The sequence below is a fragment of the Pogoniulus pusillus genome, chromosome 7 (assembly GCF_015220805.1).
Source record: "Pogoniulus pusillus isolate bPogPus1 chromosome 7, bPogPus1.pri, whole genome shotgun sequence".
Classification (NCBI taxonomy): Eukaryota; Metazoa; Chordata; class Aves; order Piciformes; family Lybiidae; genus Pogoniulus; species Pogoniulus pusillus.
The window spans coordinates 18,541,540-18,569,353 of NC_087270.1; the positions used below are offsets into that span (position 1 = coordinate 18,541,540).

General features: G+C 43.7%; 1 protein-coding gene across 2 annotated transcripts in view; it reads right to left on the reverse strand.

Moving 5' to 3' along the window:
- The window catches only part of PAK5 (p21 (RAC1) activated kinase 5), a 97,574-nt gene that overhangs the window by 43,546 nt on the left and 26,214 nt on the right, over window positions 1-27,814 (reverse strand). Inside the window, exon 1 of one of the 2 annotated variants that reach the window (XM_064146114.1) lies at window positions 2,169-2,189. The exons of the other annotated variant lie outside the window; for it this stretch is intronic. The gene's annotated coding sequence lies outside the window, so the exon portion shown is untranslated. Of the gene's footprint in view, window positions 1-2,168; window positions 2,190-27,814 lie in introns of those variants that run through there. 2 annotated transcript variants of the gene reach the window in all.

The window sequence follows — 27,814 nt, forward strand, 5'->3', positions numbered from 1 at the left end:
AGTGCAGGTCACCTCCCACCCTGCAGATTCAGGTGACATCCATTACAGCAATGTCACTGCTCAAACTTCTAAGGTCCAGGAGGAAGGACCAGTTCCTTTGCACTTTGTGTGGGTTGTGCAGAGAAGAAAGGAGTCCCTCCAATGCTATACAAGCAAGCAACAGGAAGGTGTTGCAAGAAATGTGACCCTCTCAGCTTGTGCATCATTGGAGAGACCTGGGTTGACCTGGCTGCCCAGTAAAGCTAGTTGTCACATCACTTGCCCTACAGAAAGTGAGCTTTTTGGTCAACGATATTAGTTATTTCCTAGAAACAGTGGGCTCAGATGCCTTCCTCCTGTCTGCTTTGCCTCTTCTGAGGAGCCTAGGGAAGGCAGCAGGAGGGTTTGCAGGGTACACAAGCAGATCGTTGGGGTAAAAAGTCTCAGAGGCATGAATTGCAAACTGAAAGGGGTGGAACTACTTGGTCTCTCTCAGCACAGGAAATAGTCCATACACTCACAATCTGGATTAACCCTTGGTTTTGGGGGGGGTCCCACCTTACATCAAAGCAGAGCCTAATAGTTATATTGAGGCAAGTTCACAACTGACTTTCTGAAGGGCTCTGAAAACCTGCTGTGTAAGGCAAGGAGAAATTCCTGGTACCAGAAAAATAGGCAGAGTTCCTGTTGCTTTTCAGTGAAATATTGTTCAGCCCTGGAAAAGTCCTCTGCCTTCTTTCTATTGTCTGAAAGTAGTCCTCCACTCTGATCACATGGCCATTTCAAGCACGGCTCAGAAAAACCTTGAAGAGCATCTATCTCACACAGCAGCTGGGTAAGGAGGCCAGCAGCTCTGTAAAACCTCTTGTATCACAGAAGAGACTCAGTTATAAAACCACTTCCCCGACTTTGCAATTCAGGAAGTGAAGAGAAGCTCAGGGAAGAAAATCAAGCTGTATTGCTGCTGCAAAAGAAACACAACAAAACAGTGGATGATAAATCAGGTATTTCTTCTACCTTCATTCCCTTTTAGTAGTTTATTTAAAGATTGGCTCCACTATTTGAAAATTGATTGCTGGCTGCCTTTTTTTAACTCCCTCCTGTGCATCTGCACGTGACTGTCTCCCTTGTACCTATTTTCTTTAGATGAAGCACACTTGCTCAAGCTGGCCTTTCCTCACTGGTCTCATCTATCACACCTCCCTTCCAGTTTCTCCCCTTCTCTGAACTCGCTTCAAACTTCCTGTCACTATGACAGTATCTCCACCTCTCTTAACTCTGGTATCTTCCTCATGGTCCTCTCCTGAAGTCTCTTATCACCTTGACACTAGGCCTTTTTTCCACTTGCAGCATCATGATCTTTTTCTATTTCTTGTTGGTGGTATGTCAAGTATCATGTGGCACCTGCAGAAACGTTTCCAGCCTAAACTGGAGCCTTGCTGGTTGGTCCTTCTTCAAAGGTTATTTTCAAGACTTGAACAGAAGCAGTTAGTGGTTCGGTAGCAGCTCATTCATTGCTCATTCATGGGGCTCCACATACTGCAGCTGGCAGCAGATCAAAGGCATTGGATTGATTTCTTTGCACCTCTGGGATGTGAATCTATGAGACCTATTGGAGTCACATTTCAAGCCATCAGTTCTAGACATGTACTATTCCATCTGATCAGTTACAGTACTCGCAGAGTTTCCCATTGGACTTGCATCCTAATGCAGCTTGTTGGATGCTTGGAGTCATCCTAAGCCCCAAAGAACATCAGCTGATGTGTTTTTATCTGATACACTGCATACTGCTTTAAAAAAAAAGATACAGCAGATTCATTCAACAAGACAGCATTCTTGGCTTTAAACTCCTCTGTGATACGTCATACTCTCCTCATTTAGTACTATGGCAGTAAGAAGCAAATGTAAAATATGGCCAAGCAGGACCTTTACCTTCTCAGGAGAGTATTTTAGTCTAAAACCTGACACCAAGTCCACATTTTTTTCACAGGGATGGTGTCTCAGGTCCAAGCAGTCGGAGCTATGCACCCCTTTCAACTGCAGTTCATGCATAGATCAGCTTAGATCAAACCTGAAGCTGAAGTAGCATGAGACACAGGGATATTGCCACCTCACACAGCAAGGGATGGATTCAGCCATTTGGGCAAACACATATTGGTGGCCAGAGAATACCTCCTGTGGGGCTATACCTGTGAAAGGTGACCAGGAAACCTGTCTGACAGTAGCCCTGGTTCTGTGGGCGCTCTTTGTCCAATGTTGCTTCTCCATCAGCTCCACAAATGGCTGCTTGGTGTTAGCAAAAGGAGCAGAGCCCTGACTGGCCCTTGTTATCTTTGCTTCCTCAGCCAGCAAAGTTTCTCCATTTCACTGCACAGCAAAGCTGACCTCTTCTTACTGTGGTCTTTCTTAAAAAACCTGTAATTAACATACACAGCAATTGCAAAACTTCATTTCCCCTGATTTCTCTCAAAGAGGGGGAATAATGCTACATGTTTTCCCTAGATGGATTTGGGGCAGCCAAACCTCTGATATCTCTTGCTTCTGGACTGTAAGAGCCTTGACCCAGTCTCTACTAATGTGCTTGGTACTCAGGACTCAAAGACAGAGAGGTGATTGAAATTTTGCCATAGCTGCAATTATAGAATCATAGAATCAACCATGTTGGAAGAGACCTCCAAGATCATCCAGACCAACCTAGCACCCAGTCCTATCCAATCAACTAGACCATGGCACTAAGTGCCTCATCCAGTCTTTTTTTAAACACCTCCAGGGATGGCAACTCCACCATCTCTCTGGGCAGCCCATTCCAACAGCAAATCACTCTCTCTGGGAAGAACTTCCTCCTATTATCAACCCTATACCTCCCCCAGCACAGCGTGAGACTGTGTCCCCTTGTTCTGTTGCTGGCTGCCTGGGAGAAGAGACCAACCTCCACCTGGCTACAGCCTCCCTTAATTAATGATACCAAAAAAATTACCCCTTTAATTGGGTGTGGAAGCAAAAAATGTTCTGGACAAGTGAACAAATGAGAAAGTTCTCCACTCTCCCATGCTTATGAAATTCTTCTAGGAGCAAAAGGTTCCTAAGAGCTTTGAAGAGAAATACTGACGGATGCTGGATCAGGTGTGTATAGCATATGTTACAAAACTTCAATCAAGACCACAAAATATGCAAACTTGAAGTTCATCAAGGCAACTATCCACTCTCTGTCATGCAAAACAGTAAACCGGTCCCAAGAAAGCCTATTTTTTAATGGCATTAGATAGGGAAACAGATAACAGGACAATTGCCAGCACTTAGCAAAGGAAGGTAAGTGGCTGCAGGGCAGCTCAGTGGAACTGCCTGCGTGGCATCCACATCTAGTCCTCCCCATGCCAGAGCACTCATCCTTATCTTAACTCCTCTTGACAGCCTCCAAGGTACTCCTGATCGTGCCAGGTCTCTCAGCAAATGGCACTCTCCATCCAGCTCCTCAGGTGCTTACCCCCTGCCCCAGGATGCCAGGAAAGAAAAGGCATCATACTTAGAACGTGTTGCTATTTCTGTGGGGATGAGAACAGCCAGCATGTCAGCCCTCTAATGCATGTGCTTTGCCAAGGCAGAGCGCTTGATTTCAACACCACAGTGCGTGTTTCATGAGGGGGCTGAGGAAGCCTGTCCTAACAGCTGCTACTATTAATGGTGGCTTGAGCTAGCTTTGAGGGGAGATCAAAACCAGGGCTCATTACATGTCTCCAAAGGGGTATTGCTGTAGAAGGGCTTGACACGATGTGGCAGGTGAATGTTGTGTTTCTTAAGCGGGAGGTTTGAAGCACATAGTCCTTCAGTTACAGTACAAAAAGAGTTAAGTGTGACAGCTAGACAGCTGGGTGGAGACAAAACTGATGAAGTCCAACACAGACATGTGTAGGGTACAGCACCTAGGGCAAAACAACTCCGTGCACCAGTATAGGTTAAGGGTTAACATGCTGGAAGGCAGTTGCACAGAAAAGGACCTGTGATTAGACAAGTTCATCATGGGCTAGCAGTGTACTCTTGCGGCCAAGAAAGCCAATGGTACCTCAGTGCATTAAGAACAGTGTGGCTAGCAGATCATGGGAGATTCTCCTCTCCCTCTACTCTGCCATAGTGAGGCCACATTTGGAGTACTGTGTCCAGTTCTGAGCTCCACAGTTTGAGAAGGACAGGAAACTACTGGAGAGAGTTCAATGGAGGGCTACCAGGGTGATAGAACTGAGTTATCTCTGAGGAAAAGCTAAGAGACCCAGGGCTGTTTAGCCTGTCAAAGATAAAGTGAAGGGATCTCATCAGTATCTAAAGGGTGAGGCTCAAGAGAATAGAGCCAGACTCTTTTCAGTGGTGCCTAGTGATAGGACAAGGAGCATGACCTACATCAAAAAGTCCACCTAAACATAAACAAAACCTTCTCCATATTGAGGGTGACAGAGCACACTGGATCAGGCTGTCCAGAGAGGATGGGAGCCTCCTCTGGAGAGATTAAAAATGTACTTGGACATGTTTCTGTACAACCTGTTCTAGACAAAGTTGTCTTTTGCAGGGGGGCTGGACTAGATGATCTCCTGAGGTCCTCTCTAATCCCTACCATTTTGTGACTGTGAAAAACAAGTTTGTTCCTAAGTAGGAAAACCAGGACGTAAGCCTGTGCTCAGCTCAGGGCTGCAAAGCTGAGGGGCTTCTCCAAACCATGGTGCAACTGTGGCCCAGGAATAACAATGAGGAACTTTCTTCAGCAAAGCTGCGATGGAAAATACATGGCCACGATATTTACCAAGGAAAACACAATACTGGGGGGGGGGGAATCAAACTACCACACTACCTCTCCTGCTGACAATGGCCAAGTAGCCCTCAGCAACATCACTGGGGAATGGAGAAGGAGTAGAGATAACAGTAGCACTGCAAGAGCTGTGCTCTGTAGAAAAGCTACCCAGAACCTTTCATAACGGCAGTAGTTGTGTTATTCAAGCTTCTGGCGAGAAAAGACCACCACTAGCTCTACTAGTGCATGCTTAACAGCTGTGGCACAGCTCCATCCAACTGCTGCAGCAACCGAGACGAGGCTGAGAAGCTGCTACCAGGAGCAACCACAGTGTTTTGTACTTAATGCTATTTACTGTATTGCCTAACTAACTGAATTACATAACCACCACACCTTGCCCCTCAGATTATGCCAGACTTGCCTCCTTTGCATTTCACTCCTTTCTGTGCACAGAAATAACTCATTGAGCATGACAGGGCCATGAACTCCTGGGCTGGTCCAAATTTCACCTTCAGCAACAGACCAGGTCCCCAAACACAAAGAAGTTTCCCAGGAAGTGTATTTTGTGTCCAAGACACTACCTGTGCAAGGTGTGAAATATCAACCGGAAAAGCAAATCCGCTGACAGTTACTGCACCATCCTTGGCTGCCTCCCAGCAGAAGGTATTTTTCCAGCAATAATAATCCTACAGCCCTACCTTGGGCTGCAGTATGATTTTAAGTGCTGGGGAGCCTATTCAGGTTCTCCCATGAGGGTGTCTGTGGTTCAAGGCAGGATTTCCAGCAACAGCCTTCCCATGAAAAGTTAAAGCCTTGTCCAGAGGTGACAGGTTGCTCTGTCTCATCAGTCTCACGTACTTGGCCCCATCCTGGGGGTGCAGATTTATGTAAATAGCCTCAAAGAACACACTTTTGCACTGATAGCATGCAAAACCTGAGGCAGATAGACTAAACATGATACCTTCAATCCCAAGGAAAATTGTATTGTGTATATTTTATCATACTCTAAATAAAAGTAATCCAGTCATCTCACTAAGTAAGAAAGAAGTCTGCCTAAGCCTGCCTGATTTAGAGTGCCAGATCCTGCTCCCAATGGAAAAAAAATTAAAAGCAACTTTTTCCTTCCCCTCCCAGTAGCTACTCTTTTAGACCACAAATTGGGAAATTTGGAAGGACTTACTTTGCCTTGTAATCTTGTAAACCACTGGAGTCCCAGGCCTATCCACTAAGCACCAACAATGGCACTTGCCATCCCAGATGAGCCCCCAGACTAGCACGGAGCAAAGGGTTGTGACATTCTGCCACAGATAAAAACATACAGTAAACTTAAGTTAGTAACTAGAACAACAAAGTGAGAGAGGGGTTTCTATTTTAAAACAGTGCTTTTTAGGACTGCATGCCACAGCTGCACAAATCCTGTATTATTACAATAGTATTTCAGCAGCCAGATGTCATGTCCCACTAAGCTAAGGAAATGGTCTCTCCCCAGCAGCAGCACCTGTCAATGACCCTGGGCAGCCTGCAAATATTTCTTAAGCACACCTTTCTGCTGCTGGAGTACAGGCTGGGCTGAGAACATTCCCTCAGGAATGGCTCTGTGTTCATAGCCTGCCTCAGCTCAGCAACACATTTGCTGTTTAAACAACCAGCAATTAGTTGATTTTCAATTAGGAAGTGCACACTGCGTTAAGTCCATCAGCCTGGATTTTTCTGCAGGGATTCCCTGTGGTTCCTCTGCTGAACAAACAGCAGCAGAAGTCTTTTCCCTCAGGGATGGGCATGCTATCAGCATTTGCAAACTGCCTTCATGCACACCGAGTACCATTTGTGAGCCCAGAGTAGGGGCCAGCACAAGAGCTCAAATCCCCCAAAACCCCTAGAAAAGGCAAGGTTTCCCCCAAGCAACCACACACACACACACCCCCCAAAGGCCTGGTTACAGCCAGCTCACACTGAATAGAATGTTCCCGTTTCAAGACACACAGACTGTAAAATGGGAGATGGGTGCTGCAGGCCTCTTCCTTTGGATATTTTACTTACTAATAGTTTTCTGTAGCACAAGGACGTCAATTGTTCCCCTCCCAAACAAAAAGAACGTAGCAATGCATCATTAGCTTTGCCGGCCTCTGTCCCATGCTCTGATTAATTGCAACCTTTCCCAACATTTGATGGCAAAGGAAAGACAATGAATCGGGAAGAGCAAATTAAATTAATGTGTCAAGTCAGCCCACATGGCCAGGACTCCAGATAAATGTGAGCTGGGCTGATACTTCATCTCAAGGAGAAAGCAAATGTCTGGGGTGGACCAATGACAACATAAATCATAGAGATTTCTCTTCTCTTCCTTTGCAAGTGAGAGGTTAAATGAGATTGGTTCTCTTGCAGCTCACACTGGTCCAACTCCCTGCTGCTGAGGCAAGTGGAAGAAGACGCACAGGTATCTCTGCATCTGTGTGGCTATAAAAATGAGGGTAATCCTGGGTCACAGGAGGTTCCACTCTGCCCTAGTGAGGCCACATCTGGAGAACTGTGTTCAGTTCTGGGCACCACAGTTCAAGAGGGATAGGGAATCACTGGAGTCTAGCAGAGGCAACAAAGATGCTGATGAAGCTGGATCAACTGTCTGACAAGTTGAGGCTGACAGACCTGGGGCTGCTTAGCCTGGAGAAGACCAAGAAGGGACATTTAGCAGTGCTTATCAATATCTAAAGGTCAAGAGGATGGGCCCAGACTCTTTTCATTGGTGCCCAGTGATAGGACAAGGGGAAACTGGCACAAGCTTGAACATAAAAGGTTTCATCTGAACACAAAGAAAAACTTCTTTGCTTTGAGGGCAAGACAGCCCAGGGAGGCTGTGGAGTCTCCTTCTCTGGAGATTTTCAAAACCCATCTGGACGTGGTGCTCCTGTGCAACCTGCTCTAGGCAAACCTCCTTTAGCAGGAGAGCTGGAATCGATGATTTCTGGAGGTCCCTTCCCATCCCTACCATTTTGTGACCCACTGATGCTGGCATATCGTTCTTCTGTGAAAGTTTAAGTGTGCCTTAATGGCAGGCATACAATTTTTAGAAGAGCTTACTTCTATTTTTCTATTTTAAACTGAAAATACAGACAATATGATCCTGTTTTTTGGCAGATGAAGCAAGAAGCACTACCTGGGAAAGCAGAGCATACTGACTAAGTAGAAAATAAAGTTAATGGACAGACTCCTAAAAAAACTGCACTCAAATAACAGGCAGACAGGTCCTGTGGTCATATTTTCTATTTATTCATTTGCTGGTCTTATCTAGAAAGAGATCTCATTGCTTCTTTAGATACAAGGTAGTTTCAGACTCTGTGAAAGGAAATTGTTGTTTTCTCAAGTGGAAGGACAACACCAAATGCAGAATATTAGGTTGGTTCACCTGGCCAATGAAACATCACATTTCTCATGATCCCTGCTTCACTCTCAGCTCTTCTCAGGGTTTGAACATTTCCAGTGCAGAACCACAAAGATGATTATGGGAATGGAATATTTCTACTATGAGGAGAGACTGAGGGAGCTTGGGGTCTTTAAGCTGGGAGAAGACTGAGTGGTGACCTCATTAACATTTATAAATACGTGCCAGGAGGATAAAGCCAGGCTCTTCTTGTGATGTATGATGATAGGACAAGGGGCAGTGGGTGGAAGCTGAGGCATAGGAAGTTTTGCATTAACAGAAGGAAGAATTTTTTCGATGTGAGGGTGACAAAACACTGGAACAGGCTGCCCATAGGGGATGTGGAGTCTCCCTCTGGAGATACTCAAAACCCACAGGGATGCATTCCTGTGTGAGCTGGTACAGGTGATCCTGCTCTGGCAGAGGGGCTGAATTAGAAGATCTTTCGAGGTCACTTCCAGCCCCTGACATTCTGCAATTTCAATATCTGAATGACAAAATAAACTCTGAGAAAATATTCTGACATACACTGCTAATGAATCAATATGATCAGTTCAAATGTCAACTGCATGTCAGAAACAAAAGTGATCTACGAATCCTCAATTAACTAAGTCAGCACACACAGCCCAACCTTTGAGTCTCTACCATCCTGCTAAGCTCTTGGGCACAGTGTCACTGATGAAAACTTATGCACCTGTGGCCAGAGAATGTCTCTGGCCTAACTATTTTGGATTCAAATAAACTATAGAAATCATAGAACCATCAGGCCAGAAGGCACCTCCAAGATCAAGTCCAGTCATTTCTTCCACTCCACCAAGTCTGTCACTACACCATGTCCCCAAGCACCAGATCTATATGGCTTTCAAACACGGCCAGGGGTGGCAATTCAACCACCTCCTCAAATACCATTTTCAATGCACCTCCACAAGAGTTTTAGGAATAAAGAGATTTGATGGTCATTACTAAATTCAACTTATTCCCATGGATGTTTGAGGTGTATTATATTTTTTTGAGATAGGAAGGATTCATAGTCATTTAAAGACTACTAAAATTCATGCCTTATTAATGGAAAAAATATGTATTGACCAACTAGACCACCCCTGAAGAGTATAAAAATGCCATCTTTCCAGAAGCCCCTCACCTACCCTACAGCATACTGCTCAGTTCAGCCTTAGGTCAGTCAGCCAGTTTTTCCAACTCCCTGTACCACTGCACAATATAATAAAAATGCATTTCAACAGTTACAAGCTGTCCAGAACCTGTCATTGTCTGTGCTTCTTTTCAATCTCACAATACCTTGTTTATGATTGAAAACGCCTTAATTTGTCACAGCATAGTAGGGTGTCTCTTGATAGCTGGCCCACGAGACATACCTAACAGAAGTGCACAATGGAACAAAATATGGGGGGGTGGGGCAACTAGTAACAAAAGGCAATGCATGCTTCCAGAGAAATAGTAAAAGCCGGTACAGAGTGGCCAAACTAGGCTTGATGTACTCCAGGGAACAATACCCATTCTTCTTACTGAAAGCTACTCTTGTACAAAGACTCATTTCAACACACTGACTGACGTATGCTTTTCTAATTTTGAAGTCTTGTGATTCCCAGGGGATTTTAATGCTCAGTAATTTGCAGCCAAGCATCTTAAATGCACATATTGTAGTCAGTCACTTTCTATTATCTTATACATATGCATACATATATAGCAATGTACAGTCAGAGGTTCCTCCAGTGAATTAGTTTAAAATAGCTCTGGGTAGGTTAAACAGAGAAAAAAACCAAAAACAAACCACAAACCCCACCAACACCTAGAGATCACTCAAAAAATTTCTATTCCCAGCAATCTAAAAGGTTTCAGATCTGTAGAAGCTAGTAGTTCTTTAGGTGCTCAGCTTGAGATAATTAATGGTGTTAACTAAGTAAGAAATGCTGTACATCCTCAAGGAGAGGGTATTAAGTAAGGCACCCATTAAATGAGACACCCCAAATCTCAAGCTACTTCTGATACGTCAAAGCAGCTGTAGCATTTTTTTTCCTGAGATTATATTTTTGTTAATATTTTAAAATACAGAATTCTATATCATAAAAGATGAAGCACTCTCTTTCTGTATCTGCAACAGCTACTCTGTTTCTATGTTTTGATCACAGTATCACAGTATTATTAGGACTGGAAGAGACCTCATAGATCATCAAGTCCAACCCTTTACTACAGAGCTCAAGGCTAGACCATGGCACCAAGTGCCACGTCCAATCCTGCCTTGAACAGCCTCAGGGACGGCGACTCCACCACCTCCCCAGGCAGCCCATTCCAGTGTCCAATGACTCTCTCAGTGAAGAACTTTCTCCTCACCTCGAGCCTAAATCTCCCCTGGTGTAGTCTGAGGCTGTGTCCTCTCGTTCTGGTGCTGGCCACCTGAGAGAAGAGAGCAACCTCCTCCTGGCCACAACCACCCCTCAGGTAGTTGTAGACAGCAAAAAGGTCACCCCTGAGCCTCCTCTTCTCCAGACTAAACAATCTAATGCTGCATACCAAAGCCAAACCAAGAAGAGGCTCTAGTAGGGGGTGTGCCCGCCCCAGCACAGGTTATTTTACAGGACTCAATGGGTGCCACATGGCAGGTGGTGACAAGCACACTGGCAGGGCTGAAACAGCACACATATCTGCAACGGCATACCCTATGAGGAGAGGCTGAGGGAGCTGGGGTTGTTTAGCCTGGAGAAGAGGAGGCTCAGGAGTGACCTCATTGCTGTCTACAACTACCTGAAGGGAGGCTGTAGCCAGGTGGGGGGTGGCCTCTTCTCCCAGGCAACCACCGATAGAACAAGGGGACACAGTCTCAAGTTGTACCGGGGGAAGTCTAGGCTGGATGTTAGGAGGAAGTTCTTCACAGAGAGAGTGATTGGCATTGGAAGGGGCTGCCCAGGGAGGTGGAGGAGTCACCATCCCTGGAGGTGTTCAAGAAAAGACTGGATGAGGCACTTAGTGCCATGGTTTAGTTGACTGGCTAGGGCTGGGGGACAGGTTGGACTGGATGACCTTGGAGGTCTCTTCCAACCTGGCTGATTCTATGGTATCGAGGCTCTGGAGCTCACCTGCTGCCAGATACCCTCACCGGTGTGCTCACATTCAACATGCTCATGTTTTTTCCACAATTGTATTCATTTCATTTCTTATTTTACTTCTAAAGCAGTACAGGTTCTGCTGGCTCTCAGGAATTGCTCTATTACCATAACACTTGTAATAAAGATTGCTTTCCAGTGAATGATCAACAGCAACAAACGCTTCCTAATGTATTATTAATGGCAAGCCTCTGATAGGAATATTCTTCAGGATGAAACACATTTTCTGACCTGTGTTTACCAAGTAATGGAACAATCAGGGGTTTTAATATGCAAAAATATCTTCAAAATGCAAACAAACCTGACTAGATGTTAATGTAGCCACAACCAGTGACCAGAAGATGAAGACCACGTCTCTCACTGCTATCACTGTGGGTTTCCTACTTTTATACCAGGTTTTGCTCTGTATATAGCATATAACTGAAGGAAAAGTATTTCTATACAATAAATCACAAATGTATAAATTCTACATTAAATGTGTACTCCTTATGTATTTTCTTTTTCTCACTGTATTATGCTGAAAAACCTGTTTAAAAGTCAATTCTTATACTATTTTCTATTGAGTGGCTGTCATACAACATGCAGCTTCTATATTAAAAATGAGAATTGATCCCTTGAAGGGTTTGCTTAGAGCTCACTGTTTATTACCTTCTTCAAAAAATTACCATAAACTCTTAATACAGAACACTGAATGTTTGTAAGTGATGCTCACTCAGCCCTCCTCCCTTCTGATCATCCCCAACAACCAATAACTGTAATGGGGCAATCCCTCAACACTGACTTTTCCAGAGCTAAGGGTCCCTGCCCTTCAGACTTTGTATTTTGCAATCAGTAAACACCAATTTGGAAGTCTTTGGTCTCAGTGTTCTCTGTTTAAATGGAAATAGAAGTTGTAGAGAGAAGTGGAGACCTTTTCTGCTGTTTCTCTGAAACAGATGTGAAAGGTTTGGGGGCAGCCTCAGAAAAGCAGACAAAAGTCATAATACACATTTTTATCCCTGGGAATCAGTGCAAATGCAGAAAGATGAACACTGCTGTGAGGTTTTTATCATTTCACAGCTTTTAAGTAATGAAAACAAACTTTTTTTTTGACTGCAAAGGGTTAGAGCAACTGGAGAGGTTACTGCATCTCAGATGGCTGTGAACACCACCTTGACAAGATGACTCTTCAACAGAAATTGGTTCCAAGTCCTTTTTTTGGAGAAAGGATGCACACATATGAATTGCTGCATTTTGCTAGGCCCACCAATACACTGTTTATGTGAAGGGCACATTTCGCCTCTCCAGGATGAGAAGTTTCATCTGAAATGGTCCAAAAGGACACTCCCAGTCTCTCTCTCAAAAAAAAACCCTAGGAAAGGGGATTACCAGAGACCATCTGATTCCTAGAAACCTTGGTCTGAAAACAACAACAAAGCTGCCATATGACTGTGTTCAAGAACTGGTCCAGCTTTCACCTATTATATCATTACATCAAAATGCCACTTCTGTCACAGAAAAAATGCTCCTGCTTGAACAACAGGATGCCATCCCTCCCCAGCCCACAGCCCAGACTGATGGATTTTGCAAGCAACTCTGAAAGACTTTCACTGAGAAAACACCATTGGAACACGTGGTCTGTGAGAGAAGGCAGGATCTTCTTCAGGTACTTTCTGAGATATCTCATTTACTGCAGAAGGAGAGATGCTGAGCCTATGTAGAGGTGAAAAACATGGCCAGCATCTCTCAGAAATAAATGGCAAGACCCTGAGCTCTCTGTTGATATCCCAGGAAAACAGAAATTCTGCATCTAGGATTGCAGGTCTTTCTGGAAGTATTCACAACAAAAATACACCATCAGTTAGAAAATAATACTGGAAAGATCAGGATATCTCTGCATACTGACTCTGGTTGTGTTTACTGCTGTTTCCAGAGGCAGAGAGGCTTGTTAATTCATTCACTCCCCACTTTGTTATGGAATGAGTCCAACAGAACTGCTGAGACAACTGGGAAATCAAAAGAGCTGGGAAAGTGATTGCAAAAGAAGGAGGGGGGGAAAAAAAAGCATTAAGGAAACATGTGCAGATATGGCAAGTGGTGGCGACCAGAGCTACCAGTTACTGAAAAATGGGACTGCAGAATTTGCTGGCTAAGAATCAGGTGTGTAGGAGTTCAAATCCTAATGGAAGTATTTTCTTACTGGAACAAAATTATTGTTTCTGGTCAAATGAAATACATTTTCCCACCAAACTCTTCACTTCAACTTTCATCATTTTCCTTTTGTTCTTAAATATAGAATAACACAAAACTCTAAAGCTACTTATGTTGAACACCCTCCAAACGTCAACGTGGGGTCTTCCTCAAATTACTGGACATACACAATTCTGAGGTATTTTGTTTCAGCTGATCTGAATGGTTTGTGCTCTTAGTGAGCATCAGAGATTACTTATTGTCACAGAATCACAGCAGTTGGAAAGGACCTACAGAGATTGAGTCCAATGCCCCTGCAAAGCAGGATCACCTAGGACAGGTCATATAGGAGTATGTCCAGATGAGTTTTGAAGATCACTAGAGGAGGAAACTCCACAACCTCTCTCTAGGCAGCCTGTCCCAGTGCTCGGTCACTTTCACAGTAAAGAAATTCTTTCTCATGTTGAGATGAAATTTCCGGTGACTGAGTTTACATCCGTTGCCCTTTGTCCTACCACTGAGTTATCACTGAAAAAAGGCTGGTTCCATCCTCCTGACAGCCACCCTTCAGGTATTTGTAGACATTGATAAGGTCCCCTTGCAGCCTTTTCCAGATTGCTGTGTGTGCTTCACGGGGCAAAATAAACATTTCAGAAAGATAAATTAAGGCAGCCACGATACTCAAACAATTTGAGACATTACAAATAAATAACCATAGCTTCCTTAAAATATACCTCTGTAAATCAGTCTCTGCACTCCACACTTGCTACTGATCCAGTTTTCAGTTGCATGCTGTGCACCCGCCTGGCATGTGTGATCATGCAGTCCACAGCCTCGAGTTCAGCCCCACTGGCAGCCTTGGTTTCCTAAATTATTTCGGCTTCTTTGAGATAAAAGGCAGGAAGATATCCTGAATGTTTTTTAAAGTAATTATGCAAAGCATAGTGGGCTGCATAATACTTTCTCCATTAAAACTCCCTTTTAGTATTCTGATGGTAATCAACCATGTTATTACAGCTATTCTTCTCTCCTTATTACATATAGGCTGAATGTTCTAAATTGAAATAGCATCATCTTGTCCCCCCATGTTTCTTACTTCAGTATGTCCTTGAAAGTAACCAGTGCTCAGGATGCCAAAAGCTGAAGGTTCAGCTCGCCCACATATGAGATGTGATATGAATAAATCAGCACAAAGTCCATGTGAGCTGCTTCTCTCTTGCTAGCAGAGGCTCAAGCTGTATCTGCCATACAGCAGCCTGTGGTGCCATTTCAAACATCCTTTCATTCAGTATATTGATTGGGTTTTGTTTTAAATGCCAAATATGCAGCTGGCTAGTCAAGAAGAAAAAAGGAAGGCGTAATTATTAGAGTGGTGTGACTGCTTCTTTTACAGAGTTACACTCACTGAGAAGAAGTGTCAAAACCTAAAGGACACACTCAAATTCAAAGGATTCAGACTTCATCCAAAGTGTCACTATCAGACTCGTTAGGGCAAACCTCACTCCTGCATACCTGATGAGATTAGTGCTGGGTTCCACCACTGCATGTTTCACACCTCTCTGAAAGTCTTCAAAAACCATTTATTATTGCCCATGTGTAATTATGGTCTTGGGCTTTCTGGAGCCTCATTTAAGTCCCAATTTGACTGTTGTTAGCTTCAGTGACAGGACTCTGACCCTAGAAATAGCCACTTTCTTATCACTTTCCCTCTACTGATAGCAGGATGGAAAAAAATAACTCCCTATGGTGTCGGCACATCCAAAAGTAAGGGTGAAAGAAAGCACAGTTGGCTTCCACCAAGTTTATTTCCTAGTCCTCTTCTTTGTCACACAGGCTAAAGGAAAAACCACTTTTGTGCCTCCCTCCATTTTACTGCCACTATCTCTCATGTCTCAGCGGAAACTAAAGTCTCAGCAACTTAAACCATGTTCCTTCATCAGTGTTTTCTGACAAAGACTGACCTGCACATTATCTGCTCTGAACTCAGCAGAGTTTTATATTCACCAGGAAAGGAAAACATAAGATAGAAAATTTCAACTTGGAAAAAAATCTCTGTGTATTTGTAAATAAAGCCTAATTTAAAATTTAATTATCAATATATGTATTTTTCATCTCTCCAATTTTTAAAAAGTGCTATCCTGCTGGGACGAAGCCATCACACTAACATGTAAAATCACTACTTGCCTATCAGCTTATTAGTAAGTAGTTTTCTAATACAGAGGAAAGTCCGAGTTATGGGCAAAGCAGAAGAACAATAATCCAAATGTGAGCATCTGAAATGCTCCACTGAACTCTGCTCCAGGAGACAGAATCACATACTTCTTTCTCAATTTTTCCCCCTTGATGACAGCTTTCCAGTGTCACTGGCATCCATCACATGTGCAGAGGCAAATGCTTCCACACTTGGTAATAATCAGAGCAAGGAGGAGGAACTATGGTTTTTTTTCTCTTGGCTAAAGGCATATGTAAATGTGAAGAGCACATGAAGGGAGCTCAGTAGTAGCTTCCTCCTCCATTTCCACTTTCTGAGCAAAGCCAGGACTCCCTGCAGCTCTTCCATGTCACCTGTTTTTCCTGGGATCTCACTTCTGCCATGCTCCTGTTCCCCATGCCAAGACAGAGCTGGCTCCTTCAGCTCGCACCTATGCTTCCCTGCACTGCGCAGCATACAGATGCAAAATAATCTTCCACATTCTCTCCAAACTTTACACCAAACTCAACTCCATTGACAGTTACTTCTTTGTCGCTACCTTTACTGTCACATCAGGTTACAAAGTGCAATGCTACTCTCATCTCACTTTTTGACTCACAATGTTTGCTGAAAACTAACACAAGACAAAAGAACTGCCCTTGGCAGAAGAGCTTCTTGTGCGAGCAGATAAAAGGGCTCTTCTTAATGTCATCATGCACTGGATTTATTAAACACACAAGGCAATACAGAGACAAACTCAGGCACTGCAGGGACAAGGCAGGAAATATATACCAATTATGGTTACAAGGACACAAAGTAAAAACAAATGGAAAAGACAACTAAAATCAGGACACAGTATTAATAAATTAAGCTGGCATGCTTCAGGAGATGTGTTAAGACATTCTGTACCTCTACAAAATCAGCTTTCCAAAGTCTAAGATACTAAAGCTTAATGAATCAGAGCACACTGTTTTACAGATGACATACCATTAGTCGGTTAAACTGCAGAAACAGAAGTAGGGGGTTAATTCGAGCTTCTCTAGGGAAGAGATCTGTTTGAAAGAGGTCAATTTAGCCTTCCACCCAAGTTAACCTCTTCTGTTTATTTAAAAAAATATCGGAAATGAGATAAAAACGATGACAAGTCAGCAAAGCAAATGTTTCCTGTGAATGCACCAAACCAAAAACCTGCAGGTCAGCTTGCTTTCAGCTGGGAGAAACGCAGGCAGAAACTGCAATCAGGCTGCAGTTCACATGCATGAATCACGTGGAGATGACTCAAAATTATTCTCCCAATTAGCCTAACAAAACACGCTGCTCAGTGGAAGGTAGCACTACTTGATGGCTTCTGGGAAAAGTCAGTATCTGAACTTACAAGTCTGGTTTGCAAAGAGTCTCTGTGGTCAGGACAGAAGAGAGCAGACCCTGAAATAAACTATTTCTAAGAGTTTGCACTTTCGTCCATGAAAACACGGGAGTCAGCAGCTGCCCATCTCTGCCTTCTCAGTCGGTTCTCCCTATATGCTTTTGTGCTGTTAGTGGCACCATCACCATTTGCATACACTGCCTTTAAGCTTCTGAGTCACCAATGGTCATTTAGGTCAATATATTTGCTTCTTCTGCTCTTCTGAATACTGATAATTGAGGATGTCCATGCTCACTGCAGGGGGCCGGACTAGATGACCTTTAAAGGTCCCTTTCAACCCAAAACATTCCACGATTGTATGATGAGTTTCAATGCTTTTTTCCTCCTCTTTGCTGCCACTGTAGATCATTTCTTAGCTTCCCACAGCAGAGAAGCAAATGGCAGGCAAACCGCACACTGTGATGCCCATCTGCTACCCACTGACACCTTCCTCTCTACTCCACGTTGCACCTGCTTGGTGGTGTGCATGATCTTTGTGGCAAGGCTCTCTGCATGTGAAGACTATCTCTCCTGCTGAATTAGAAAGCAGGAAGAGCAGCATTATCCCTTACCAAAGCCATCACTGTATAGTTTTCTCCAGTGGTAACAAGCACCAAACTCTTTTCCACAACACAAAAACACTAGGAAAAAAAATGCAGAAAAGAATTCACTGTGCAACAGTTCATTAGGCAGGTGGGGAGTCAGCACCGTGCTGTGACATTCCCCAAGCACTTCCTATTTATCTGCTGTGACACCAGGAGCAGTGAAGGATGATTTAGGGAAAAGCCCTGGTGCAGGTACCTGTACCAAGGCTTCCGGGGACAGAGAGACAATCCTTATGGGGAAACCATGCACGGGTCAACAGAGTGGCAGGGAAGAGAGAGGTCTGCAACGCGAAACAAGCAGAAAGGTGGGAATCATGCTGGGTTTTCCTGAGGAGACAGGAGCAGCACAGAGGTATCGATGTGAACAGCTGGTAGAGGAGGGGAAGGCTCAGCCATCCGACAGGACAGACATAACTGAAAATTGAGTATGGAGGCCAGGCAAGAATGACTTGATCAATCAGGTGGCTTTGACTTGATCCAGTAGTGAAGGGAAAAGGCAGATGAGTGGCTCTTAAAGAGCAGGGAGAAGGATTTATCAGCCATGCTTTTTACACAGAGTGAAGTGCACAACTGGCATCACATGGCAGCTGCTGAGGGTCTCCTCTGCTGGGCTCACCCGGTGTGATTCTCTTAACACCCCGATCATTCAGAACTGAGTTAGACACACACCCAGCCATGGCAGCTTTCTTCCCCCAAAAGAAGGGTTTCACAAATCCATAGAATTCCTTGGGCCAAGCTCTTTACCACTCTGCCTCTTTTAGAGGCCACAGATCAGTAACACTCCATCTCCATCCATGTCCCCAGGAACGTCAGAAGCCATGTGGCACACATGACCAATCCTCAGCTCTCTGCAAAAAAATCCTTACAATTGGTCTCTAGGAAATTAATTTATACAGGAGTGGCTAAAGGGAGGGGCTCTGCACAGACTGATCAGCACCACTGCACTGCTGCCAGGGCCTGGTAAAGAACTTCTACTCCTTTGGAGTACATGGGCTTTGTCCCATGCTCTGCACTTCTTTAATAGGAAAAATCTGCTTTCACAGCTGCCTCCATGGAAACAGTAACTCTGTGGTGTTGGCAATGCTCCAGCAAGCTCGGTTCAGGCATGGAAATCTGCATTTCATGAACATTATGGTACAAGGGGTTCCAGGTTATCCCAGATTTCCCAAGAAGACTACAGAGAGCACGGGACAAGCTGCTCTGCCCCGGGTATCCTCATTTTGCTGTCAATCCCATAAATCCTGCAAGTACTTTAAAAGCGAGCAGCAAGGGCAGTTTGCTTTCTTTTCTCCCTGCCTTTCCAGCTCTCCAGAGGGATCCTTATCTGGGTAACTAGATAACTATGTAGGAGTACCCTGTAGGCCGTGGCCTTTGAGGCCATGGGCCACAGTGGGTCCAGCCCACTTGGGGCCTAATTGGGAGACAACGGAGGATGGAAGAAAATGAGCACCGGTATTTTGGTGGTGTTTGATTTGCTTGGGGGGAAGGTTTTGGGGGAATTCCTGTATCTCTATTAAAGATTCATGTATGCCATATCTTTTCTTGCACATCCTTAAATACAACCTTTCTGTATTCATCTCCAATTCAGCAGGAGCATTATTATTTTACTGCCCTTTTTCCTTAGAAAAAGAGTAAAGTAGAATCATTTCAGTCTGTCATGCTCTTAAACAAAAAATTATGGCAATAAAAACATGAATCTGGGATCCCAGAGCACAGCCAGATCTGCTCTGGCTCGTTCAGCACCATCAGTGAAGTTCCTGTGGGTCAGATCTCACCCTTGACAAGAGCTGTGCAAGTCTACTGCTGAGGAAAAGGCAGAGTTGGGCCTCACTGATGCTTGAGAAAGTAGAGGGACTAGATAAAGCTTTTAATTCATACACTTCATTAACTCTCACAGGACTAATGCAGTTCCTGGACTACCAAAGTAGCTAATGGAGATGAAGATAAGTGCTCCGTTTCTCTCCTGTAATGAGCTTTGAGACCAAACATCCAGTAAATTTAAATTAAATTTAAAAACATTTCCTCCAATTTGCATGTCAAAAAGCTTGCTTCCACTTCTGCTGTTAGAGTCAGCCTCCCACATACCCCAAGAACATCATGGCTGGTGGCCAACTGCAGCAACACCTACTCCATTCCTGGGTCCAACTTCCAAAGGAGGTTAAAATTACTCCTCTGGCCCCTTGAATCCTCTAAGCCCCAGCTTTCAGTCTATCGAAGAGGATGTATGGCAGCTGTGCAACCAGAGTGCAGGTAGGGAAGAAGGGATTTGCCCTCTAACTTAGGAAAACTGGTCTAAGTGTAATAAAAGGCATAGCAATTCTAGAATAATTTGTTCAGCTCCATAAACCCCAGAGCATAAATCAGGCTGTGAGGAAGAGCAGATGTGTAAGAATCTCTGGGAAAAAATGCTGTAACCATCTACAGCATCACAGCATACTGCTAGGGAGCCACAGTGGCTGCTGGGCCCAGTGCTGCTCTGATTCACCAGAACGGGGCTCATGGCAGCTTGTGGTGAGTATTAGGGAAACACGAAATTCTGCAATCCCTAATTGTCCTTCAGTCAATAGTACCTGTTTAAATTGCTGTTATTATGGCAAAGATACAGCAATTGCTAACATAAACACAACCAAGGACTGCAGATGTTGGAGTTTTCCACCAGCCAGTATTTTACTTGCTGCTAAACATCCTTTCAGTACAGCAGTAGACACCCAGAGATTAGGAACTGCTCTGGGATTTGCAGGAAGGTGCCCATCAAACAAGGACAGAAGGGGTGAAGGAGGAGAAACACATGACAAAAGCCCCAGTGAGCTCACAAAGGAAAGGCTCAGCGTGGACCCACCTTGGGTCTGAGCTGACTACCAAGGTCTCATCCCATGATAATGAGACTCCCAGGACTTCACATGCGAGGGCTCCCAGCAGACTAGAGAAACATCCTCTGTGAGGGAACTCAATCAGCCTTGCTGGGAAGGGAAAGCACTCCTCCTGCTAGCAACAATTACAAGCGTTTATGGAAAAGATGTGGAGAGAGGACAGTGGAAACATCAGCCACGTGTCAGATGAAAACTGAAGTAGGTCCTTTATCAAAACATGGACATGGTGTACTTGTTAATAATACTGTTTTGAAGGATCTAAGTTACTTGGGCTAAATACAGCACACTGGTTCAGCTATCTTCTGCATTAGAAATGCAGGCATTGCTCATAAAACCACTGTAGAGGAGAAATGGCAACAGCACTGCTCCTACAGTAAAAAGCCAGTACAAAGGGGAGTGAGAGGTATCTCTGGCAGGATCAAACCCAATGGGCACTATGCTGTTGGCCAATGGAAGGTTCAAGACACATCCATCAGCACCAGCCATCACTGCTGTGCTGGGTACTAGAAGCCCTCTGCACTTTGCAGGATGAGGACCCACTGCTTACACTTCAGCATTCTGTCTCAGAGAGTAACTCGGCCACTGAGCAGCAACAACAAATTCAACAAGAAATGGTACATCCACATACAGGGTAAAAACACTGCCTATGGAGGCAAGGAAAAGCTCTTGAGTTGAAACAAGGCTTTGCACATCACTGAAGCACAAGTAACTGCAAATTCTGGCCCAGAACACTTTTTACTTGGTTACATGATGGCACTGCGGGGGATTTTTTAAAACTCCATTTCTAGACCACACAATTTAGCACCAACACTTCCATCTCTGCCAAGGAATTATGCTGATTTAACTCTTCTGAGGAGCTTTGTCCAAACTTAGTTTAATTGATGTCAAAGAACTGAAGTAATTCCAGGTTTTATAAAGACTGTAGATACCACTGCTGGGCAAGAGCCACACCTGCTGCACATCTGATGCACACTCTACCCTCCAGAGCTTGCTGCCTAAAAGGCAGGGTAACAAAAAAACCAGGTGGGATAACCCCCTTCAGACCACACAGTGAAGCGATCTGCCTACACTACCCCAGAATTCTGGGTTTGGTTTCTACCCCTTCTTCTCATGTGAGGGCTTCCCTGGGAAATCCCAAAGTCAGAGGCAAAAACCAAGTCTGATGCTGAGAATGGTTTAATCCATGATCCTATCATCCACACATGGGCATAAAGTTATTGAGAGTATTCCTGTGCTCAAAGCAGCACAAGTATCAAAACTCATGGGACCAAGGCCTGATTTTCTTCTCTGAGGCAAAAAGGTGCCTATTTGCCATTGGTTTCTCTCAAGAAGATAGTAGTCTTTTTTGGAGCTGCTCTGTGCCATGGGTTCTGACTATTCTGAATCTTTTCAGAACGCCACTGCTATAGAGCCACTTTAAAAAACACCAATTAAATTAATATTAAAAATGACTGAGTGAATAACTGACAGCCTCTGGAAACCAGTTCTCATTCAACTGGCAATCCAACTGGCCACGCATTTACATCGCTTCCTCATTTTCCTAGAAGTGATGTATCATTTGAGGAACAACATTCCTGTGCTGCTTGTCTAAGTCAGACAACACACAGTTCTCTAACAAACACCCCAACACTAACATGGATCCACTGGGATCACCTGGGATGGGACACAGCCTTTTGCTATCTCACACAGGAGGGAAATTGGAGAGTTACAACAGATTAACAATCAGGCTGAATGAGATCAGGGAGGATCTCTGTAATATCCAGGTACAAAATGTTCCTTGTATTTGTTTCCTTTGGATGCACCATCCCAGGAATTTATGGCTGCAGTGTCTGAAAAGCAGTGGATTTTATGGCAGAGAATCTTATGTCAGAGGAAACAGCTGGGAAATACTTAGCAGAATAAGCTCAAGAAGTGGTACAAAATGGAGAAAGCTCATGCTACACATATCCATGGACAAACTTGCTTCAAAGCACCCTAGACATTCAGTCGTGTGATGCCCAGCTCTCTCACAAGATGAGCAGTGGTTGGCAGCACTGCAGGTGCCAGGGCTAGCAGTGTGAGAGCCCCCACCAGTGTCACATAAAGCTGTCCCAGGCCAGGTGCAGAGGCCACTGATCCAGGTGATTGTGGGTTTTGGATACACATTCATCTTCCAAAGTGCACCTGGAGGATCATTTAGTGAGCACAGGCACTAAGAAAAAGCAGGCCTCTATCAGAACAATCTTCAAAGATGTTTTTTTCCCTGATAAAAATAAAACCACAGCCTTTCCAAGCCAAAGGGTCCCAACTGCCCAAGCCCTGTAGCTTTATTCATAGGTTAATTCTTTCATTGGGGTAGGTTAACTGTCACATGTTACAACCAAGTAAGATGGATTACTCCAAGTAATTAAATTACAGTACTAAAGAGTCTAAGTATCTCCTAAGAATTGCCTACAATATGCCACATAAGAAGGTACATAAATCAAATAAAAAATAGATGAAAATCAAACTATCATAACTGTTCAATCCTTTCAGAATAAATCCAGGACAACAATGTATTTTAAACATAATTAAATATGCCCAAATTGATATTTATTAGCAATCATCTCTGAAGCCCCTGGTTAAAATATGATGGATTGTAATTTTAAAATATTGGTTTAGCTCACCCATCTTAATCAATCTGTGATTTATACCACTCTTGAGGAAACTTGGTGTGAGATGACTCAAACATCTCACTTGGTATGAGATGATTCAAGATAAAAGCAGACTCCTTAATCCATAGCCCAGAAAGCTATTCTTATAAAAAAACAGAAAGGGGAAAAGAAGAAAAAATACATGAAATAAAGAAATCCTATTTACAACCTTTTACTACAACAAAGCACTGGCCGCTATTTAAGATGGGGTATGTCTCCATCACATCAAACTCAGGCATCAGGCCTTAACAACATTCACTTCAAGAAACCCATGAGAGCTACCTCTCCTAATCAGAGTTTCAAATTTTAGCCAATACTCCTAATGTAGGTTATACTGGAAAGACAATATTGTAATTCTTTCTCAAGAGATTTGAATAATGGAGACCCAGAGTGGATTAATTAAGGTTAAATAATCAAGTTCAGCTTCATATAATTAAATTTAACCACCTGAGTTAATAGGCCAAAAATAGTAAATCACTTGAGAAGAATGAAAAAGTCAGTCCAAAAGGTCCTAGAGTCAGTAACAGGGTAATTAGTGAAATCTGGCATATATGCAAGTAGGAAAACAGAGTATTGGAAGACCCATGTCCATCCAAGCAAAAGGCTACCGGGAAATGAGGAAAATCAAGGCAGCAGAAACTGAAGCCTCAACGATGTTCCAAGCAGAAAATATTCAAGAAGTTAAGGAACAATATGATGTGCATGTAATAAAAGGCTAAAAAAGACAATTAAGACTTGGCTGAAGAACCTTTTCTCTGGTCTTCCTCCTAAATCACATTCAGACAAGTCAGGGCATTGGTCAAAATGCATCAGAGATGAACATGGAAAGAACCTCAACTCTTAGCTCAAAGATCCCAAAAGATCTAAGAGGCTAAAAATAACAGAAGAGATTAAGAACCAAGTCACTTGAGAGTTTTGCTTCTTGCCTTTTTGCTGATGTTATGCATCATTTATTTCAGGATATTTTAATTCTGAGAAAAGCAATGATTTAAGTTGTCAGAAAATAGTGTGTTTACAGTGGGCTCACAGCTGTGTCCTAGAAATAAGAAAAAGATTTGGCCCCACTAATTAAAGGTTAATTGGCATTCTTTTCTATACAATCTTTACAGTTATACACTGATATCAGACAATCTTTGTCACATCAGACACTGATTTGAAACATACAAAGGTCTTAGTCCCATTGAAATCATAAGGCAATGGTATGAATTTAAGGGGGGAGGGGGAATCTATTTAACATTAGTAGATGGCCATTTTCAGCTCCACTTTCCAGTCTCAAATGCAATCATTTGCTGAGTGAAAAAAATAATTCAGTGTCCTCAGCAGCACACAGCACAACCCCCTCCTCTAAGTAGCTATCTGTCTCTCAAACCTTCCTGTCAAAGAGCTGGCTGTGACTGCATGACTGAACCTCCCCAGACCTGCACACGTGCCAGTGGCGACAGAGCTGCCTGCATGGCTGTTCCAATTCCCCTCTTGCTGTAGCAGATGTAATCCTCCACCCATCTGGTCCTCTGTCTCTCTCCATGGAGTCACAGGAGCAGAGCTGCTTTTTCCCCTCTCCCTGCAGGCAGCTGACTGGCAGATCCATGATTATCTTTTGCCCCCCAGGAAGGATTCAGTTCATTGAAGTTGTTGTTGAGGTTTCTTTCTCTGCTTGTAAGCATAACTCAGTGGGTGTGGCTTTGTTCTACTCAGCCAAGACTGTGGGGAATGTCTGTCCACAAGAAAAAGGTGCAAAGCCCAAACGATCTCATGGCATATGGATGACAGTAAGGTCTAGTTCAGCTGTCAAGGTACCTCAAACTTACCTGCCTGACCCTAGAATGAAACTCCACTGGAGTTTCTCCTATCACTGCATTCTTGAGCTCGCCATTAAAAATACTGAAGCTCACTCTGCTGTTCGAATGGCTCAGAATAAACACGTGCCTACGTCTGCACACACAGATATGAACACATCTATGCATATACATGCACAGACACACTCATAGCTAGAGGCAGCTTTAAGCAGTTTTCCTGTGTCAGAACCTGTAGGCTGGGGTTCATTCAACATCTTTCTAGTGGCAAAAGTACAGGAAAATCATTGTGAAACCCCCAAATCAGAGATTCTCCATCACTTTACTTCAAGACAGAGAGCTTCAGAAACATTCCAAATTACTGGAACCCTCACCATCTCCCTATATGCTTCCAATCAAAACAGAATGAAAACTTTGTTCTCTCCTTCCAAATGTTGCCGATTTTTGTAACACTGCAGAAAGCCTGTTTGCTGTCCTGATGTCTACTCCGCGACTTGGAGCTTGCTAGTTACAGCCCAACACCTTTGGTACGGTCCATCTCCGTGGAAGCAGACATGGAGGAGTTCTGTGAATCCCAACACCACCAAGGCCCCTCTGCAGCACAGGGTTGGCCCCACTGAGGCTCTGCAAAACAATGCAGTTCTCATGCCTGGCGTAGGGTTGGTTGCTTTCTTTCAGCATCACCACTTTATCTAGCTTCAAAAAAAACCTTGTAGCCTTACTACCATCAACACCCTTCACTGATAAATTTGGCTGATCTGAGCCCATGGGTTCAAAAGTTCTTAAAGGGAGGAATGAAGATATAAACAGAGCATGATCACATAAGCCTCCTTAGGAAGTCAGGCTAAAAAGAGATTTGACTTTCTAAAGTGCCATGATACAGTACACTAAGATGGTTTCAAGACACGCACATAGGGCGGTAAGGGGATCACTGGCTCTGTTTGAGCAGCAATGAACAAACCCTTTGTAATAGGTATCCTGCAGACAGCTTTCATGAGAACAAACATTCTACATTATAGTCTGTGGGAAAGGTGTCTGGCTGGAGGGATCTCAACAACTTGCCTCCTCCAAATCAAGCAGGCTTAAATCCAGCCAATCAAAAACATTTAAAAGGGGACCTGGTAGCCAAGAAGGTCCTATGGGTTGGGAGAAGGCTCAAACACCATGAACATGTTGATGCTGAGAGCCCAGATTGTGCTCCAAAGAGAAAGGTGCTGTTGCCCTGCCAGCACTATGCATGGTGAAGATACTAACAGCACCAGAGGGATTTTAAAACACAAAGCAGACAAGCACTGGAAAACTGATGTACATTTTTACCACAGTTCACATGCACATGGGCAGCAGAATTCCTTCTACCAGGCCCAGTATCAGGTGTACTGCAAGTGCTCCCACTCTCTCCAGTAGCTCTAGGTCTCCTGACCTTCGTCAGGGGCCTGCAAGAAGGCTCTTTGCCTAATGAAGGTAAGAAGAGGATCTTGATGTACAGGAAGGATGCTCCCGCTGATGTCCAAAGCTGCAACCTAGGAGATGCATCCCAGAGGTGCTCCCTAGTGAACCTTGGCTAGTTTGTCTCAAAGAAATGATTTCTCAGCCAAAGAGGCAATAAATCCCAAATTTCCACTGGCAGAATGGAGACCGCTGCACTGTGCTTGGCAATGTCAAGACCTGGTCCCATCTGTGCTCAATATAAGCCATATAACCACCTATGCTGGCCCTAGGATGTGGCAGCACTGGCATCTCCATCCCCCTTCTGCTCTTATTTTGTCTATAAACACAAATTTGCATGCTCTGGTGCTATTTTTACACGGTGTTATGACTTATTCCTACTCAGTTATTCATGCAATTACAGCCACCCCAAGATTATGTTAACGGTTTAAATAGTGTGTTTGAATACAGAGATAACAAACTCACACTGGGAACTGGGCTCTGAGCATTGTCTGCTTTCCCCAAATTAAAGAACAATCCTCTACAATTAAAACATCCCTATCCTTGCTGTAATTAACACAATGCAGTCAAAAGCAATTAATAAGAATGGTGTTTAAAAGGTCTAATTTATCTAAACAGGACAGTCTATTAGTGAACAAACTACACACTGCCTCTAGGAAACAAGACAACATAGCTCCATGTAACAGAGAAAGTTGATATAAAAACATTTAATGAAGACTTCAGTCATTACCAGCTCCAGTTCAGTCCCAGTATCACCTCCCACAGAGTAATTGGGAACGGGTCTATACATCCCCAAGTAATGTTGCACTCTGGCTCACTCTTAGGTCTTGGTTTCTAATTGTCTCCTTTGCAGTGCCATGGGAAGAGGAATTGAGAAACTTTTTTTCTTGTGAAATGTTACAGAACCATTGCAAATTCTGCAGAAAGTTTCTGTCTTGGAGTTTTCTTCTGGGAGAAAAAGCTCAAAACAACATGAAAAAAGCAAGCAAACATACAAACCAAAACAAACAAACCCAAACCAATTCAGAAGCAAACCAAAGATGTTTAGTTGTGGAAAAGTCTGGTAGATGATTCTATGACAAGGAAAGCAGCTGCTGCCCATAAGCACTATGGCCACAGGCTGTCAAGAACTGTCTGAGGAGGCCTTTAGAGATAGAAACAGCAAGTTCTTTAGTTTCCAGTTTTGGGAAAAGCTGAACTCTAAGCGAGCCCTTTTTCCATGCAGGTGAATACTTAAAATGGGGATAACACTTCCAGCACATCCCATTAAGATCATCTCGATAGAATTGTTTTTTTTATCAGCCAGGTCAGTGAAGCCATAATTATTACAGCCCTCCTGGGCTGGGAGCAACCAGCCATTTACAGGGCAG